This window comes from Phascolarctos cinereus, unplaced genomic scaffold (assembly GCF_003287225.1).
Source record: "Phascolarctos cinereus isolate Bilbo 61053 unplaced genomic scaffold, phaCin_HiC Scaffold_726;HRSCAF=1367, whole genome shotgun sequence".
NCBI classification, from domain to species: Eukaryota; Metazoa; Chordata; class Mammalia; order Diprotodontia; family Phascolarctidae; genus Phascolarctos; species Phascolarctos cinereus.
Genome location: NW_027556098.1, coordinates 41,847,971 through 41,866,151, shown reverse-complemented (window position 1 = coordinate 41,866,151; position 18,181 = coordinate 41,847,971). Strand labels below are relative to the sequence as shown.

The 18,181-nt window shown below is 36.5% G+C and overlaps 1 protein-coding gene across 1 annotated transcript in view; it reads left to right on the top strand.

The window, feature by feature from the left end:
- Positions 1–11,505: 11,505 nt before the first annotated feature.
- B3GALT5 (beta-1,3-galactosyltransferase 5) overlaps positions 11,506–18,181 on the top strand; it is a 70,902-nt gene continuing 64,226 nt past the window's right edge. The window contains exon 1 of the mRNA XM_020973917.2: positions 11,506–11,792. The gene's annotated coding sequence lies outside the window, so the exon portion shown is untranslated. The remainder of the gene's footprint in view (positions 11,793–18,181) is intronic.

Sequence of the window (18,181 nt, the reverse complement as noted above, 5' to 3'; positions counted from 1 at the left end):
ACAAAAGTTTGTTATAAAACTCTTTACAGAACTTTCCCATTTTTCTTGTTTGTTGTATTTCTTCCATTTTCATCCTTTATTTAAAGTATGTCATCCATTAAAGTCATCCTTTGGGATTCCTGATTGAATCTTGTAACCACAAAACTCTAAGTATATAGCAAATGAATTATGTAATAATTTTCTTTTGTAGAAATGGTAATGTCAAACTTTGGTTTTCCCAATAGGCTAAAGGGTCAAAAGCTATATGAACAAACATTTCCCAAGAATTGTAATATTAAAAACTTTAGAGTATGTGTGTTGCCCGTGTAGGTTACGTGTATGTACACATCCAAATTATCTAAATTGTCTAAAAATTATCTAAATGTGGCTTGAAAGGATATATTGTCTCTGGAATCTTGCCCACCCTTTCCAAGGGAGGCTGTGATTCCTCTTGGAAGGAATAGATTGGGGCCACAAAGCTGGTGTACTCTGATCTTCTCAAAGAAGAGATTTGTTATTGTTGTTGTTCTGTCATTTCGTTATGTCTGATTCTTTTTGGCTCCCTGGACCATAGCACACCACACTCTTCTATCCTTCATTATTTCCCAAAGTCTATCCAAGCTCATGTTTGTTGATACCATGACTATCTCATCCTTTCTATCTTTCTATCTCATCCTTTGCCATCCCCTCCTCCTTTTGCCTTCAATCTTTTCAAACATGAGGATCTCTTCCAATGAGTCCTGTCTTTCATTATATGGCCAAAGTGTTTAAGCTTCAGCTTCAGTATTTGTCCATCCAATTAATAGTCTGCATTAATTTAAGTATTGACCGATTTGATCTCCTAGCTGTCCAAGAGATTCTCAAAAGTCTTCTCCAGCACCACAGTTTGAAAGTGTCCATTCTATAGCACTCAGCTTTCCTTATAGTCCAATTCTCGAGTCATACAATGTTATTGGAAAAACCATAGCTTTGACTATATGGACCTTTTGTCAGCAAGGACCCTTTGTCCAGATTCTCCACAGCTTTCCTTCCAAGGAGCAAGTGTATTTTTATTTCATGGCTGCAGTCACCATGTGTATTTATCTTTGAGTCCAAGAACATAAAATCTGACACTACTTCCATTTCTTCTCCCTCTATTTGCCAGAGGAAGCTTTTACACTCCTATCTGATCCTCATCAAGAGGCTTATTAATTTTTCTTCACTTTCTGCCATCAGAGTGGTATTGTCTGCATATCTGAGATTGCTGACATTTCTCCTGGCAACCTTAATTCTGGCTTTTGATTCATTCAGCCTGGCATTTCACATGATGTGCTCTGCACACAAGTTATTGCACTCTTGACATACTCCTTTTCCAATCTTAATCCAATCAATTGTTCTATGTTAGGTTCTGACTGTTGCTTCTTGGCTCGCATGCAGGTTCCACTGGAGACAAGTAAGATGATCTGGTACTCCCATCTCTTTGAGGACTTGACACATTTTGTTGTGATCCACACAGTTCAAGGCTTTAGTGTAGTCAGTGAAGTTTTTTTGGAACTTACTTTCTCCATGATCCAGTGAATGTTAGAAATTTGGTCTCTAGTTCCTCTGACTCTTTGAAAACCAGCCTGCACTTCTGATAATTCTCAGTTCACATATTGTTAAAGCCTAGCTTGCAGAATCTTACAGTAACCTTGCTGGCATGTGAAATGAGTGCAGTTGTTCAGTAATTTGAACATTCCTTGGCGTTGTCCTTCTTTAGGACTGGGATATAAACTAATCTTTTCTAATCCAGTGGTCACACTTTTGTTTTCCAAATTTGCTTGCACCTTAACAGCGTAGTCTTTTAGGGTTTTAAGTAGCTCAGCTGGAATTCCACCACCTCCGCTAGTCTTATTGTTAGCAGTGCTTCCTAAGGCCCACTTGATGTATGGCTCTAGATCAGTAAACACAGTGTTATAGTTATTAGTGATATTAAGATCTTTCTTGACCACATCTAATTTACCTTGGTTCATAGACTTTTCATTCCAGACTCCTATGCATTACTCATCTGTAAAGCATCAGATTATCTTTTTGTCCCCAGGCATGTATGCTGCCGAGCTTCCTTTTGGCTTTGGCCCAGCCACTTCATTCTTTTTTTTTTTTTTCCATTCACATCATTTAAAATTTATTTAGTATTTTATTTTCCCCCAGTTACACATGAAAACAATTTTTAACATTCATTTAAAAAAATTTTTTTGAGTTCCAAATTCTCTCCTTTCCTCCCTCCCCCCTAATTGAGAAGGCAAGCAATTTGATATAGGTTACATAGGTGTGGTCATGCAAACACTCCCATAATAGTCATGTTGTGAAAGACTAACTGTATTTCCCTCTATCCTATTTCCCTACCCCATTTATTATATTCTCTCTCTCCTTTTACCTTGTCCTTCCTCAAAAGTGTTTTGCTTCTGACTACCTCCATTCCCAATGTGCCCTCCTTTCTATCACTGCCTCCCTTCTCTTATACCCTTTCCCCCTGCTTTCTTGTAGGGTAAGATAAATTTCTATACCCCCTTTGAGTCAATTCTGATGAGAGTAAAGTTCACTCACTCCTCCTCATGTCCCCCATCTTCCCTTCTATGGTAAAAGCTTTTTCTTGCTTTTTTATGTGAGGTAATTTACCCCATTCTACCTCTCCCTTTCTCTTTCTCCCAGTACATTTCTCTCTCACTTCTTAATTTTATGCTTTAGATATCATCCCTTCATATTCAACTCACACCTGTGCCCTCTATTTATACTCTTTCTAACTACCCTAATAATGAGAAAGGTCTTAGGAGTTACAAATATCATGCTTCTATGTAAGAATATAAACAGTTTATGGCAAACCTTACATTAAGGGAAAATGCTCCCCTATCTTGATGTCAGTTTTAGGCTAGAGTTATATAGACTGCCAATTGCATTGAACCAGGCTTAAATGGTGGGATACTTTGCATAAAAGAGAAAATTTTATACTGGGGAAATCGAGTCAGGGGACTCCTACGTTAGCCCAATGCCATGAGTCCTTCCAGCCTTTCCCATGAGAACTCTACCTGCAGTTCATGGATGTAAATCCCATAGGGTGGCTGGCAACATGGATCACTGCCTTAAAAGCACTCCTTAATGATCATGCCTGGAGTCAGATTCAGGATGATGTTAGTCACAGTCCCATAAAATCTTAAATAGCAAATTCCAATAATCGTAGCTTTGGGTAGATTCAGTTATTATGGATCACATATTCTTGATACTAAGTACTGACATTGGTAATAGTAATAAGAGATTCATCATATAAAATCACAGCTTATCTGCCTTAGAGATTTTTGCTATGAGAGGAAGAAGCAGGGACATGAATATTACATATCAATACTGTTCCTAAAGGCCTATGCCCAACGCTCAGAACTATAAGCAGCCAAGTATATAGAACCAGATGGGGAGAGGTCTTGTATGGAAAAATGAATTAAGAGAGTCCAACCTTAGCCTTTTTAAGGTCACTCTCCTAACCCTATTCCCAGGGACAGATAGATATCCACTGGCCTTAGATCTCAGATGTCACTCCCATATGGGTTGAAGAAGAAACAATATATACATTTGGAGGGGTGTAGAAGTTTTCTGAACATGGAAAGAATGGCTGGCATTCATTTAGGACTGGCCCAAGGACACAACAAACCAAAGAATGAAACTCAAAAAAACTATTCAGGTTCCCAAAAAAGTTTCACCTCAAACAGCAAAGTCTCACCAATCACAGTAGGGCTGGCTATCAGGAATATTTCTCTTTCTCAAAAATAGCTTAAACTTTATCCTGATGTAAAAGGCAGTTATTAGACTTTTGTGAAGTAAATTATTTGGAAACCTTTAAACTGCCAGATATCTATCTTTTATTCAACCTTTAATGGTAATACTAGAGTTGGTGTAAAATGTAACTACAGTGTAAACTATTCCAGATTTAACTTCATAATCCACAATAAATAGTCTAATTGTATAAATTCCTAATTACCATAAGTAAATTACTAGCTACCTCCCCTCTCATCAAAAAGTGTTTGCAATGGGGGAGATTCAGTTTTCTAGGTAAAGCAATGCCAAAAAAATACCCAATTAAATTGGCTTTATCATAATAGCTCCTAATAACTTAAACCAATAATGCAATTTTCATCAAGTGATAGTGAAATTGTTTTAGATGAAACTTCCTCTTTGCTATAGGCAAGCACTTCAAAATATTGTTTTCAAACATTTTCTTCTTTTTCTTTTTTTAACAGCTAAGCTCATAATATAGCAACATCCAGATTAGAAATTGTGATCTTAACAATATCATAAATAATATCATGGACTTGAAACATAAAACAAAACCCATTTCTAGTCAAGTTACCTCAATTCAGTTGGATAAATCTCTTAATTACATTACACAGAAAATCATTCTGAATAAGTTTACATGGAACTTAAATAAAACTAATCTATAAACTTTCCCATTGTAATTAGGGGTGCTAGGTATTTTTACCTTGCTAGCTCTAAGGTTTAAACATTAGAGAATTCGTAACATGTCACAAGCAAGGTCGAAATAAACTTATAACCATTTCAAACATCAGATAAAGAAAAGAAAATAATTTTTTTATTATTACAGTCTGTATAAAATAAAATACTCTTTACACTAATAGCATAACATAACAATAACCAAATTAAAAGAGAATGTATTTTTCTAACTATGTTGGTGTTACCAAGTTTCACAATATAGACATATACTTAATTTTACATTAATAATACTAGGAAATATGTGTAAAGTTGTATCAACAGTTTGAATTCACACCTGTTATCATCAGGTTAGCTTAAAGTATGCTGGGCTAAAATATAAGATTCTAGTTGAACAGCTGGTTTTGGCCCAGGCAAAAAAGAGAGAGAGAGAGAGAGAGAAAGAGAGAGAAAGAGAGAGAGAGAGAGAGAGAGAGAGAGAGAGAGAGAGAGAGAGAGAGAGAGAGAGAGAGAGACAAAGAATTTGATCTAATGCTGGCAGGGTATGGCCAGTTTCCCCGGGCAGAAACCTTCAAGAGCTTTTACAGAAGGAATTAATTAAATAATCCTCTATTTGAAAAATACAAAGAAACATTTAAGGTCCTATATAGTAGTCACAGATTACAATAACCAATATTTTTGCCATAACCCAAAGAAATAAAAAAAGAGTTCACTTTTCTAACAACACTTCTTTTTTTTTTGAGTAGTAACCTAGTTTATTTTATTTCCGAATTTTTAGCATTTTTATTTAAAATTTTGAGTTCCAAATTCTATCCCTCCCTCCCTTCCTCCCCTTCCCACTCCCTGACATGTTAAGCACCCAGATATAGGTTATATATGTGCAATTATGTAAAACATTTCCATATTAGTCATTTTTGTACAAGATGACTCAAAATTAAAAAAAATGAGAGAAAGAAAGTGAAAATAGCCAGAGATGCATAGTATGCTTAATCATTAGTTGTTTGGGATTGTCTTAGATCACTGAATTGCTGAGAATAGCTAAGTTGTTCACAATTCTTCAATGAACAATATTGCTGTTACTGTGTACAACATTCTCCTGTTTTGTTCACTTCACCATGCATTAGTTAATTTAAGTCTTTCCAGATATTTTTGAAATCATCTTGCTTGTCATTTTTTATTGCACAATAATATTCCATTAGAATCATAAGCCACAGCTTATTTAGCCATTCCTCAGTTGTTGGGCACTCCTTTGATTTCCATATCTTAGCCACCACAAAAAGACCTGCTACAAACATTTTTGTATAAATAGATCCTTTTCCCTTTTTGGGGATGTCTTTAGATATAGACTTAGTATTGGTATTGCTGGATCAAAGGGTATACACAGCTTTATAGCCCGTTAGGCACAGTTCTAAATTGCTCTTCAGAATGTTTGGATCAGTTCATAACTCCACCAACATTGCATTAGTGTCCCAGTTTTCTTACATTCCCTCCTATACCTAACATTTCCTTTTTTGTGTATGTTATATTAGTCACTCTGATAGGTGTGAAGTGGTACCTCAGAGTCTTTTTTTAAAGTTTGCATTTCTCTGATCAATAGTGATTTAGAGCATTTTTTCATATGACTACAGATAGCTTTGATTTCTTTGTCTGAAAACTGTTGGATCATGTCCTTTGACCATTTATCAATTGGGGAATGACTTGCATTTTTATAAATTTGACCCAGTTCTCTATATATTTAAGAAATGATGCCTGTATTAGAGACACTTGTTACAAAATTTCCCCCCAATTTTCTGCTTTCCTTATAATTTTGGTTGCATTAGGTTTTTCTGTGCAAAAACTTTTAAAATTTTATATAATTAAAATTATCTGTTTTGCATTTTGTGATGTTCTCCATATCTTCTTTGGTCCTAAAATTTTCCCTTATCCATAAATCTGACAGATAAATGATTCCAGGCTCTCTCAATTTGCTTATGGTGTCACCCTTCATGTGTAAATCATGTATCCATTTTGACTTTATCCTAGTATACAGTGTGAGATGTTGGTCTATACCTAGTTTCTGCTGTAATGTTATCTGTTTTCCAAGCAATTTTTGTTAAATAATGAGTTTTTGTTCCAAAAGCTTGGATCTTTGGGTTTATCATATACTAGATTACTATGGTCATTTACTATAATATCATTTGTACCTAATCTATTCCACTGATTAAACACTCTCTTTTTTAGCCAGTACCAGATTGTTTGGGTAATTACCACTTTATAATACAGTTTGACATCTTGTATAGCTAGACTATTTTCTTTCACATTTTTTTTTCATTGATTCCCTTGATATCCTTGAGCTTTTGTTTTTTGAGATGAATTTTATTATCATTTTTTAGCTCTATAAAATAATTTTGATAGTTTGATTGGTATGGCACTGAATAGATTAATTTAGGTAGAATTGTAATTTTTATTATATTGGCTTGGCCTACCCATGAGCAATTGAATTTTTTCCAATTGTTTAGATCTGACTTTATTTGTGTGAAAAGTGTTTTATGGTTGTGTTCATATAGTTATTGGGTTTGTGTTGGAAGACGGACTCCCAAGTATTTTATATTGTCTACGGGCATTTTAAATGGAATTTCTCTTTCTCTCTCTTGCTGCTGGACTTTGTTGGTAATATATAGAAATGCTGATGATTTATGTAGGTTTATTTTGTATCCTGCAACTTTGCTAAATTTGTTAATGATTCCAAGTAGTTTTTTAGTTGATTCTTTAGGATTTTCTAAGTATAACATCATATTGTCTGTAGACAGTGATAGTTTTGTTTCCTCATTGCCTATCCTAATTCCTTTAACTTCTTTTTCTTTTCTTATTGCTATAGCTAACATTTCTAGTGCAATATTAAGTAATAGAGGTGATAATGGGCATCTTTGCATCACCTCTGATTATTCTGGGAAGGTTTCTAACTTCTCCCCATTACAGATAATGCTTGCTGATGGTTTTAGATAAATATTACTTATCATTTTAAAGTAAACTTCATTTATTTCTATGCTCTTTAGTATTTTTAATAGGAATGGCAACTGTATTTTGTTAAAGGCTTTTTTTTGGTATTTATTGAGATAATTATCTTATTTTTGTTGGTTTTGTTATTGATATGTTCAATTATGTTGATAGTTTTCCTAATATTGAACCAACCCTGTATTCCTAATGCAAATCCCACCTGGTTATAGTATATGATCCTTGTGTTCTATTACTGTAATCTCTTAGCTAATGTTTTATTTAACAATTTTTTCATCAATATACATTAAGGAAATTGGTCTATAATTTCCTTTCTCTGTTTTGGCTCTTCCTGGTTTGGGTATCGTCACCATAATTGTGTTGTAAAAGGAATTTGGTGGGGCTCCTTCTTCATCTATTTTTCCAAATAATTTATATAGTATTGGGATTAATTGTTCTTTAAGTGTTTGGTAGAATTTGTTCATGAATCCATCTGGTCTTGGGGATTTTTTCTTAGAAAGTTCATTAATGGCTTCTTCAATTTCTTTTTTGAAGATTGGGCTATTAAAGTAATTTATTTCTTCTGCTAAGCAGGGTAATTTATTTTTTTTGTAAATATTCATTCATTTCATGTAGATTGTCAAATTTATTGGCATATAATTGGGCAAAATAGCTCCTAACAATTGTCTTAATTTTCTTTTCATTGGTGGTGAATTCACCCCTTTAATTTTTGATACTAGTAATTTGGTTTTCTTCTTTCATTTTTAAAAATCAAATTAACCAATGGTTTATCTATTTTATTGTTTTCTTCATAAACCCACCTTCTAGTTTTATTTATTAGTTTAATGGTTTTCTTACTTTCAACTTTATTAATCTCTCCCTTGATTTTCAGGATTTTCAATTTGTTATTTAATTGGGGATTTAAAATTTGTTCTTTTTCTAGATGTTTTAGTCGCATGCCCAATTCATTGATCTGCTTTCTCCCCTATTTTGTTGATGTAAACAATTAGAGATATAAATTTTCCCCTAAGTACCACTTTGGCTGCATCCCCTAAATTTTGGTATGTTGTCTCATTGTTGTCATTTTCTTTAATGAAATTATTATTTCTATGATTTGTTCTTCGACCCACTTGTTTTTTAGTATTAGATCATTTAATTTCCAATTAATCTTTAATTTCTCTTTCTATTGTCCATTGTCCATTATTGAATGTAATTTTTATTACACTATGATCTGAAAAGGATGTGTTTACTATTTCTGCTTTTCTGCATTTGGTTGTGAGGTTTTTATGTCCTAATACATGGTCATTTTTTTTTTGTGTAGGTGCCATGTACTGCTGAGACAAAGGTATATTCCCTTCTAATGCCATTCAATTTTCTCCAGGGATCTATCATACCTAATTTTTCCAGAATTTTATTCACCTCCTTAATTTCTTTCTTGTTTATTTTTTGGTTAGATTTATCTAGTTCTGAGAGGGGCAAGTTGAGGTCCCCATACTTTTATTAACCATTTCCTCCTGTAACTCATTCAACTTCTCCTTCAAAAATTTAGATGTTATATCATTTGGTGCATACATGTTTAGTATTGATATGACTTTATTGTGTATGGTATATAGCTTCCTTCTTTATCTCTTTTGATTAGATCTATTTTTGCTTTCACTTTGTCTGAGACCATAATTGCTCCTTCCGCTTTCTTTGCTTCAGCTGAAGCATAATAGATTTTGATCCAGCCCCTTACCTTTACCCTGTGTGTATCTGTCTGCTTCAAATGTGTTTCTTGCAAACAAAATATTGTAGGATTCTGCTGTCTGCTTCCATTTTGTAGGTGAGCTAATCCCATTTGTATTTCCAGTTATGATAACTAACTGTGTATTTCCTTCAATGCTATTTTTCCTTTGTTTATTTCTCTCTCTCTTTTACCCCCCACTATTTCTCTCTTCATAAGTGTTTTATTTCTTATCACTGACTTCCCCAATATACCCTCCCTTTTATCAATCCCCTATGCCCCTTTTATTATCCCTATCCTTTTTCATTTCCTTATAGGGTAAGATAGATTTCTATATCCAACTGAATGTGTATGTTATTTCCTCTTTGAGCCAATTTTAATGAGAGTAAGGTTTAAGCTTTGCCTGCCACCCCCCACCTCCCACCTTCCCCTCTATTATAATAGCTTTTAATGCCTCTTTTATGTGGGATAATTTAACCCATTCAATCTCCCCTCTCCTTCTTCTTCCAATGCAATTTTCCTTCTCACCCCTTTATTTTGTTTTTTTTTTTTTTGGTATCATCCCATCAAAGTCACCTTATATCCACACCCTCTGTCTACATATACTCCTTCCTATTGTTCTTATAGTAATAAAGTTGTTGAGAGTTACAAATATTAGCTTGCCATATAGAAATATACACAGTTTGACCTTACTTAATTTCTTATATTCTCTCTCTCTGTCTCTCTCTCTGTCTCTCTGTCTCTGTCTGTCTGTCTGTCTGTCTGTCTGTCTGTCTGTCTCTCTCTCTCTCTCTCACTTTTTATGTTCCCCTTGTATCTTGTATTTGGAGGTCAAATTTTTTATTCAGCTCTGGTCTTTAAATTAGACATGCTTGAAAGTCCTCTATTTCATTAAATACTTATTTTTCCCCTTGAAAGATTATGTTCAATTTTGTTGGGCAGGTGATTCTTGGTTGTAAGCCTAAAGCCTTAGCCTTCTGGTATATCATATTCCAAACCACCTGGTTCTTTAATGTGGAAGCTGCCAAATCCTGTGTAATCTTGATTGTAGCTCCATGATATTTGAGTTGTTTCTTTTTGCCTGTTTGCAATACTTTCTCCTTGATTTGTGAGTTCTGGAATTGGCTATAATGTTTTTTGGAGTTTTCATTTTGAGATTTCTTTCAGGGGTTTGCAATACTTTCTCCTTTATCTATGAGCTCTGGAATTTGGCTATAATGTCCTGGGAGTTTTCATTTTGGGATCTCTTTCAAGTGGTGATTGCTGGATTCTTTCAATTTCTATTTTGCCCTCTTGTTCTAATACATCAGAATGGTTTTCTTTGATAATTTCTTAAAAGATGCTGTCTTAGTCTTTTTTAAAAAATTTTTATCATGGCTTTTAGGTAATCTAATAATTCTTATATTATCTCTCCTGGAACTGTTTTTTAGGTCAGTCATTTTTCCAATGAGAAATTTCACATATTTTTACTTTTTTGATTTTGTTTTATCATATCTTGACATCTCATAGAGTAATTAGTTTCCACTTGTTCAATTCTAATTTTTAAGGAATGATCTTTTATATTTCCTTCCCCATTTGGCCAATTCAATTTTTTAGGTAGCTATTTTCCTTGGTAAAATTTTATGTATCTTTTCCCATGCTATTTACTCTTTTTTCATGATTCTCTTGCATTACTCTCATATCTTTTCCCAATTTTTCTTCTACTTCTCTACTACACTTTTAAAAATCTTTTTTAAGCTCTTCTAAGAATTCTTTTTGGGCCTGAGACCAAATTACAGTTTTCTTTGAGGCTTCACATATAGCCATTTTGATGCTACTGTCTTCTTCTATGTTTATGCCTTGATCCTTCCTATCACCATAGTAACTTTTCTATAGTCAAGCTCTCTCTTTCTCTTTTTTTTTAATTAATTTTTCTGCCTTTTTTTGTGACTTGGTGTTTTTGTTTGTTTGTTTGTTTGTTTGTTTGTTTTTGTTTTTATGTGAGAATTGGGTCTGTTCTTGTACTGTACCAAACTTTTTGTGCTGGGGTTCTGAGTCTTACTGCTGGCTTTCACTGGGCTTCAGGATTTAGCAGCTTGCTTTCTCTGGAAGGTAGGTGTCCCTTCTGGCTTGTACTTGGGGGTGGGGCCTCCCTGTTGGCCTTGCTGGGTATGGGTTTAGGTGCTGGGCTGCTCCAGGGGTGGGGTCTTGCTGCTGGGCTGGTATGTTAACAGTCTGCTGGCTAGCCCTGGAGGAGGGATCTTGTTGCTAATCTGCCTGAGGGGTGGAGCTCTGTTACTGAGTTGCTATGGAAACAGGGTCTCTCTCTCTCTCTCTCTCTCTTCTCTCTCTCTCTCTCTCTCTCTCTCTCTCTCTCTTTCTCTGAGTATGCCCCAGGGGTTAGGTCTTGCTATTGGCCAGCCCCAGGGAGTGCTTCACTACTGCTCAGCAATTGGGTCAAGGTCTAGCTGGTGGCACCTGAGGTTACTCTGGAGGGGCCTTGCTGGGCTGCAGAGACTCCTCACTTGCCTAGGGGGCTGCTGGGTTGCAGGAGGGTAGGACCTCACTGGTGGATTGTCCCAGGCTTAGAGCCTTGCTTCTGGCTCCCTGAGGCTCACAGCTGCTGCTGCTCTTGGACCTTGATCCCTTCCCACCTCAGTAAGACAGACCTTTCCTGCTGGGCTGGGTAAGTTGCTTCCCTGCTCCTTGATCAATTTTGAAGTGGTTTTCTTGTTGTTTGGAGGAGAATTTTAAAGGGCTTCAGAGGGTTTCTTCCTCACTCTGCCATCTTAGCACCAGAAAGTTGTCTAACAATATTCTTAACACAATGAATTATCAAATTAATATTAGGCACTATCTTTATACAGATTACAAATCATATAACTAAGGTAACTTGACTTAAATCACACAGCTAACAAGTTTCCTAATTGATATAGTATAATAATAATAATAATAATAATAATAATAATAATAAAAATTTCACTTCGAATGTGACCAGAGCAAATCCAATTACATATGGATCTATTTTCTAAATCATATCATATAGAACCTCAATTTATAATTTTAAGTATTTTGTATATATTTTATACAAGGACTATTTTATTCAAGGATTTCATTATATTTGCATATATACATGTATATTTTATATATATGTGTGTGTATATATATATATATATATATATATATATATATATATATATATATAAATTTAATAACCCACTGCAAAAGATTTTTAAAGTGACAACATATAGAGATTTTAATGACCATACTTGGGAGCACCTTGCTTGTCAAATTTCTCCTAATTCTCTATTTCATTCTGTATTGCCTTTCAAATCAAGCTACACAATTTTCATTCTCAATCTATCTACTTACATGGAAGTCAAACATGCCCATGCCTTCTTGACATGCTTACACCATTTGAAACTGGCACAGGGGCATCCTGTCCAGAGCCAGGAGAAGCGTGGAGCTGTCACCTCCCTGCTGTGTGCAGAGTGTATCTCCCTCTTTGTCCCCAAACCTTCCTATCTGCCTTCAGTATTTTCCCTCCAGCTTTTATTTCTCTTTCTAGATCTTTTCAGCCCATTACTCAGACTGCACAACTTCCCTTTACCTTCCAACCATATCCCAGAGTGCACGTAATGTTTCAAACCAATGCCTTGCTACAACCTTCCTTTCCCAAGCTATAGAGTTAATTCAAACATACATTGCTGAAATTCTAAAGTGATTACATTTAAAGCTGCTATAGAAAATCCTTGACCAAAGTGTGTTTTAAAAGACAAAAACTTATTTTTATGGTTTTAAACACATTGGTCTGATTGGCGTGGGCAATTTGTTGGGAACAGAATATCATTAGAGAGCTGGGAATTCCCAAATCTGGCTAGATCTTGTTCTTAGTAGTTCATAAGCAAGGGGCAACTAGGTGGTGTAGTGGATAGCGCACTGGCCCTGGAATCAGGAGGACCTGAGTTCAAATGCTGCCTCAGACACATAACACTCACTAGCTGTGTGACCCTGGGCAAGTCACTTGACCCCATTGCCTAGCCAAAAAAAAAAATTCACAAGTGGATTTTTGGGATAAGAAGGAAGCATGAAGTAAACTTACCCATGAGCTGCTGGTTCTTTGAGTTACAACGAAATTCATTTCCACACTCAGCTTCAGTTAGTCAGTAAACAGTTGTTAAATTTCTACTGAATACCTTATCATAGAAAGAGTAGTTACTCAGCCTTTAAAATTGGTGACGTGATCACCTGGAGAAATGGTGGGGCTGGGATCTGATCTCTCCTTCCATTCCTACCCATCCTTTCCTGTTTCCTGTCTCAATAGACATTCTATACCAACCAGGTTATCTGCCATAGAAATGTTTTTAACAAATAGGTAAACTAAAAGGGCTCCAGCCTTACATATAGTTAAGCACTTTTGCATAGCCTACTGTAAAAATGATTGGGATTCTTGCCCTGCTCTTATATTGTTCCCTGAAACTTTTGTACTTCTCCAGTTGGGAGATCAGAAGGTGAGAAAAGTTAGCAAATGTAATAAAAATCACATTAGCCTGATTAGACAAAGGGAAAAGTTTTCATAAATCTTAATTTTAATTTGTTTATCCAAATTCTAGTTAAACAAAGGGAAGAAGTTTTTAGTTCATTTTAATTTAAATTTAGCTTAAATTTCTTCTTGAGGGGCCATGTGGCTTAGGACAGGTAGGAGGCTATCAATTAATCTCTAAACTAAAAATTAAAGGTAATGTGTGCTGGGGCTCTGAGTCTTACTGCTGGCTTTCACTGGGCTTCAGGATTTAGCAGCTTGCTTTCTCTGGAAGCTAGGTGTGCCTTCTGGCTTGTACTTGGGGGTGGGGCCTCCCTGTTGGCCTTGCTGGGTGTGGGGTTAGGTGCTGGGCTGCTCGAGGGAGTGGGGCCTTGCTACTGAGTTGCTATGGAAACAGGCTCTCTGTCTCTCTGTCTCTGTCTCTCTCTCTCTCTCTCTTCTCTCTCTCTCTCTCTCTTCTCCCTCTCTCTCTTTCTCTGTGAGAGACACCAGACACAAGAACAGGGAGGGGCTACATTTTTTGGGGGGGGTTGGGCAATGTGGGTTAAGTGACTTGCCCAGGGTCACACAGCTAGTAAGTGTTATGTGTCTGAGGCCAGATTTGAACTCAGGTCCTCCTGACTCCAGGGCCAGTACTCTGTCCACTGAGCCACCTAGCTGCCCCCGGGGGCTTACATCTTGAGGTCTTCCTTTTAGTTATAAAATAATAAATCTGAATCTGTTATAAAATGAGTCTCATAATTTATAGCAAAATTTATAAGTTCAAAATGTACACCAATTCAAAAGTTATTCCTAAATTGATTCCTACTTCACTTTAATTTGTAAAACTCCCAAGCATACAATTAAAATTTCCAACATTTCCTTACAAGCTAACTTTTCTCTTGTCACTAAGTTTAGCTTTTCTCTTCTCTCTGTAAAACCAGGAACTTTTTTTTTCTGGGGAAAAAAGTTGTTCTTATCTCCCTTGATTCTAAGAGTGTTAAACTAATCCTTACATTCACAAACTAGACCTGTTCAGGGAAGTAAGCGGGAAAGCAGATCTTTTTGAAAGCTCAGAGTTTATCAGAACGGTTAACAATGGTGTGTACAATTACATTGACAAAGATTCTGAAGACAGAGAAACACAAACAGACCCATGGGTTAATGGACAAACAGGAAACATTCAAAGGTGTGTGATGGTGACTTCAGGAAAAGGCTAATTTGATTTCAAATATAGATGACATGACAAAAGGAACACAGAGATGTTTGAGTTTAAACCTTCACTTTGCTGAGGCAGGCATTTGAGAAAGCACACATCAACAAATATAGGGCTGATGACAAGTCACACAGCTAATCATTTCTCAGACTGGATTTTAACTCTGGTTTCCCTGATCCCTGATCTATGCATTTCCTAGTAATATCATGCTTTAATGCCAAATAGCAAATGTAGTTTTACATTAAGCGCTCACTTATCACAATTATCTTGATAGGGGAACACACTTGGACCACATCCTGATTTTCTGCAGGACAGACTTCAATCAAACCAAACACAGATTTAGAATCGCTAATGGTAACATTTAAATCTCAGTTTATCTAAGGGCCATTTCTGTTGTCAAGATATTAGAAGACATCCTGTTTTCTAGAGTAAGGCCCAGCAAGCAAGCTGTGCCCTGAGCTTGGCATACCAACAATCCTTTGTGCTCACCCTCTGCATGATCTGAGTCCCAGCGAAATCCCAGAATTGTTTCATGCCAGCATCAGGTGGTCTCTGAGCTTGGACAAGCACCTGCAGTACCCATGTTCCAGTCACAAAGTCATGCTATGAATCAGACTTGTCACATTGTTGTCAGGGCTACAGCTCACTGTGCAGTCATTGAGTCATATGAGATGTCCCCATAATGCCTCAGGTCCCCCCACTAGGGGCAGGGCTCTGGCACTTGTCCTTGCTTGCAAGCTGTTTTCCTCACTTTGAAATTAATCTTGTGTTTGATTCCTGAACATCCTGTCTCTGGCCTGCTTTGTTTGGCTCTGGCCACCCACAGGTTAGAGACCAGTTCCTGTCTGGTTGATGCTGTTAGTACTTCAAAAAAAGAGAGCCCATTATCATCAATATAAATTCATTTTTAAAGACCAGTTGTGGCAATTCCCAGTTCATTACAACCTTTTCCTCTTTCATTTCAGACTACTCAAAAAGCCAGATCAATTCTCTTTTTTGTCTGTGTGATAGTTCTCACCCTTTTCCATGTGGGCCTGAGGCTTTTTAGATAAGGCTAAGCAGTAGCTTCCCATTCCCATCACAGGAGGTTAGCAATGGCTTCAAGGTGGACCAGCTTTAATTTTTAACTTTCTTCCTTTCTTTTTTTTAATATTTGGCTAAGCAATGGGGTTAAGTGAGGTCACATAGCTAGTAAGTGTTATGTGTCCGAGGCCGGAGTTGAACTTTGAACTCAGGTCCTCCTGAATCCAGGGCCAGTGCTCTATCCACCACGACACTTAGCTGCTCCAGTTTTTAACTTTCATAATGATATAGACATTTGCATCTCAGTTCCTCCCCAAGGCAGCAAGTACATGACAATTTCCAAGGAGGGCAAAGATGAGGTAATATAAAAAACTGCAGATTTGGTATTGCCTTCCATTCAAAGAGATTAATTTTGAGGTTAACAAATTATAATCACCCAGAGTATTGGGCATAGGTCATTAGGATGGGGCTACGATTGTGATTATGGTCGGGGAGATTAGCTTTTATACACGAAGGTTAAAAAATGAGGGACTTTCAAGGTGGCTCCAGGTCGTTTCATCTTTATTTGAAAGGCACACAATTAAAACATTATAGCGTTGGGAAGAAGTGGTATCTGTTGATAAGTGCTCAGGTCATAAAAAGGGGAAGAACGGAGAGGTGGATGAGGACAGGAAAAGATGGAGGAACTTTACAAGATGGTTTGATTACTTTGGTTACTAACACTTTGGTTACTTTTCTACCTACAATTATCAAGGGTTTATTGAGATCACCAGCAAGGGAGTCCCAGCTGCATAGGCAGAGACCCCCTGAAGGAACAAAAGGACAAAGCTTATATAGATTTCAATTTAGGCAGGTGGTAAATTGGGTATGGGGTACCTCTAGATTGCACAGGGACTACTGCTGGGGTTAGTAACAGGAAAGGCTCTTTTTTTAGTTATCCCTTGTATTGTTTAGTTGATTAATTGTGTCTGATTCTTTGTGACCCAATTTGGGATTTTTTTTCTTTTTGACAAACATGCTGGAGTGGTTTGCCATTTCCTTCTCCAGTTCATTTTACAGTTGAGGATACTGAGGGAAACAGAGTCAAATGACTTGCCCAGGGTCACATAACTAGTAAGGGTCTGAGGCCAGATTTGAACTCAGGTGTTCATGACTCTAGGGCTGACAGTCTAACCACTGTAACACCTGCCTGTTATCTCTTGTGACCCTGTACAGATAGGTCTATCCTTCCTGTTTCAGCAGAAAAGAAGATTGCATGGGCGTGGGGTGGGGAATTACACACAAAATAGAATTGCTTTAGTTTTCTTGGCTACCCACAACTGTCAGCCTCTTCCCAGAGTCTTTATTTTTAGCAGCCTGAAGTTGGCCTCTTCCATCTTCCCTGTCAAAGTTGGAAGCCAGAGGAGTCTGAAGCTACTGGGCTCTTTCTTGAAGAGTTCCCAAGAAGGCTGGAACTCTTTTGGTCTCGCAAACTCCACTCTGCTCCTCACACAGGGCAAGAAATTCAGCTCTACCAATAAGGAGAGAGTCCCATACAAATGGACTTTGGGACAGTGGTTAAATTGGAATTGCCCGTATGGAAGCTAACGTCTCCATGGGACATTAAGAAATTTTTTAAAAAGCCAAAAGATGAAAAAAATCAAAGAAAATATGCAATATCTCATAGGAAAAACAACTGACTTGGAAAACAGGTCTAAGAGCTGACTTAAGAATCACTGGAGTTCTTGAAAGCCATGTGGGAAAAAAAAGAATCTAGACATCATATTTCAAGAATCATAAAAGAAAACTCTGGAAATTCTAGAACCAGATGGTAAAGTCACTTCCTGAAAGAAGCCTCCAAGTGAAAATTCCCAGGAAGATTAAAGCCAAAATACAGAGCAACTAGGTCAAGGAAAAAATACTGCAAACAACCAGCAAACATTCATATACTAAGGAACCCACAATCAGGATCATACAAAATTTAGTAGCCACTATAATATCAGTGGAGGGCTTAGAATATTATATTCCAGAAAGTAAAGGATCTAGGCTTATAACTAATAACCTACCCAGCAAAACTGAGTATAATTTTATAAGAAAAAAATGGATTTATAATGAACTAGAGGACTTCCAAGTATTCCTGTAAAGACCAGAGCTGAGTAGAAAATTGAACATACAAACACAGGAGCCAAAGAAGGCATAAAAAGCTAAATATGAATGAAAAGTCATAAAGGACTAAAATTTAAACTCTTTACTTTTTTTTGTGAGGAGATGATACATACAGCCCCCCTACAACTTTGTCAACACCAGGTATCATAAAGAGAGTAATTAGAATCTG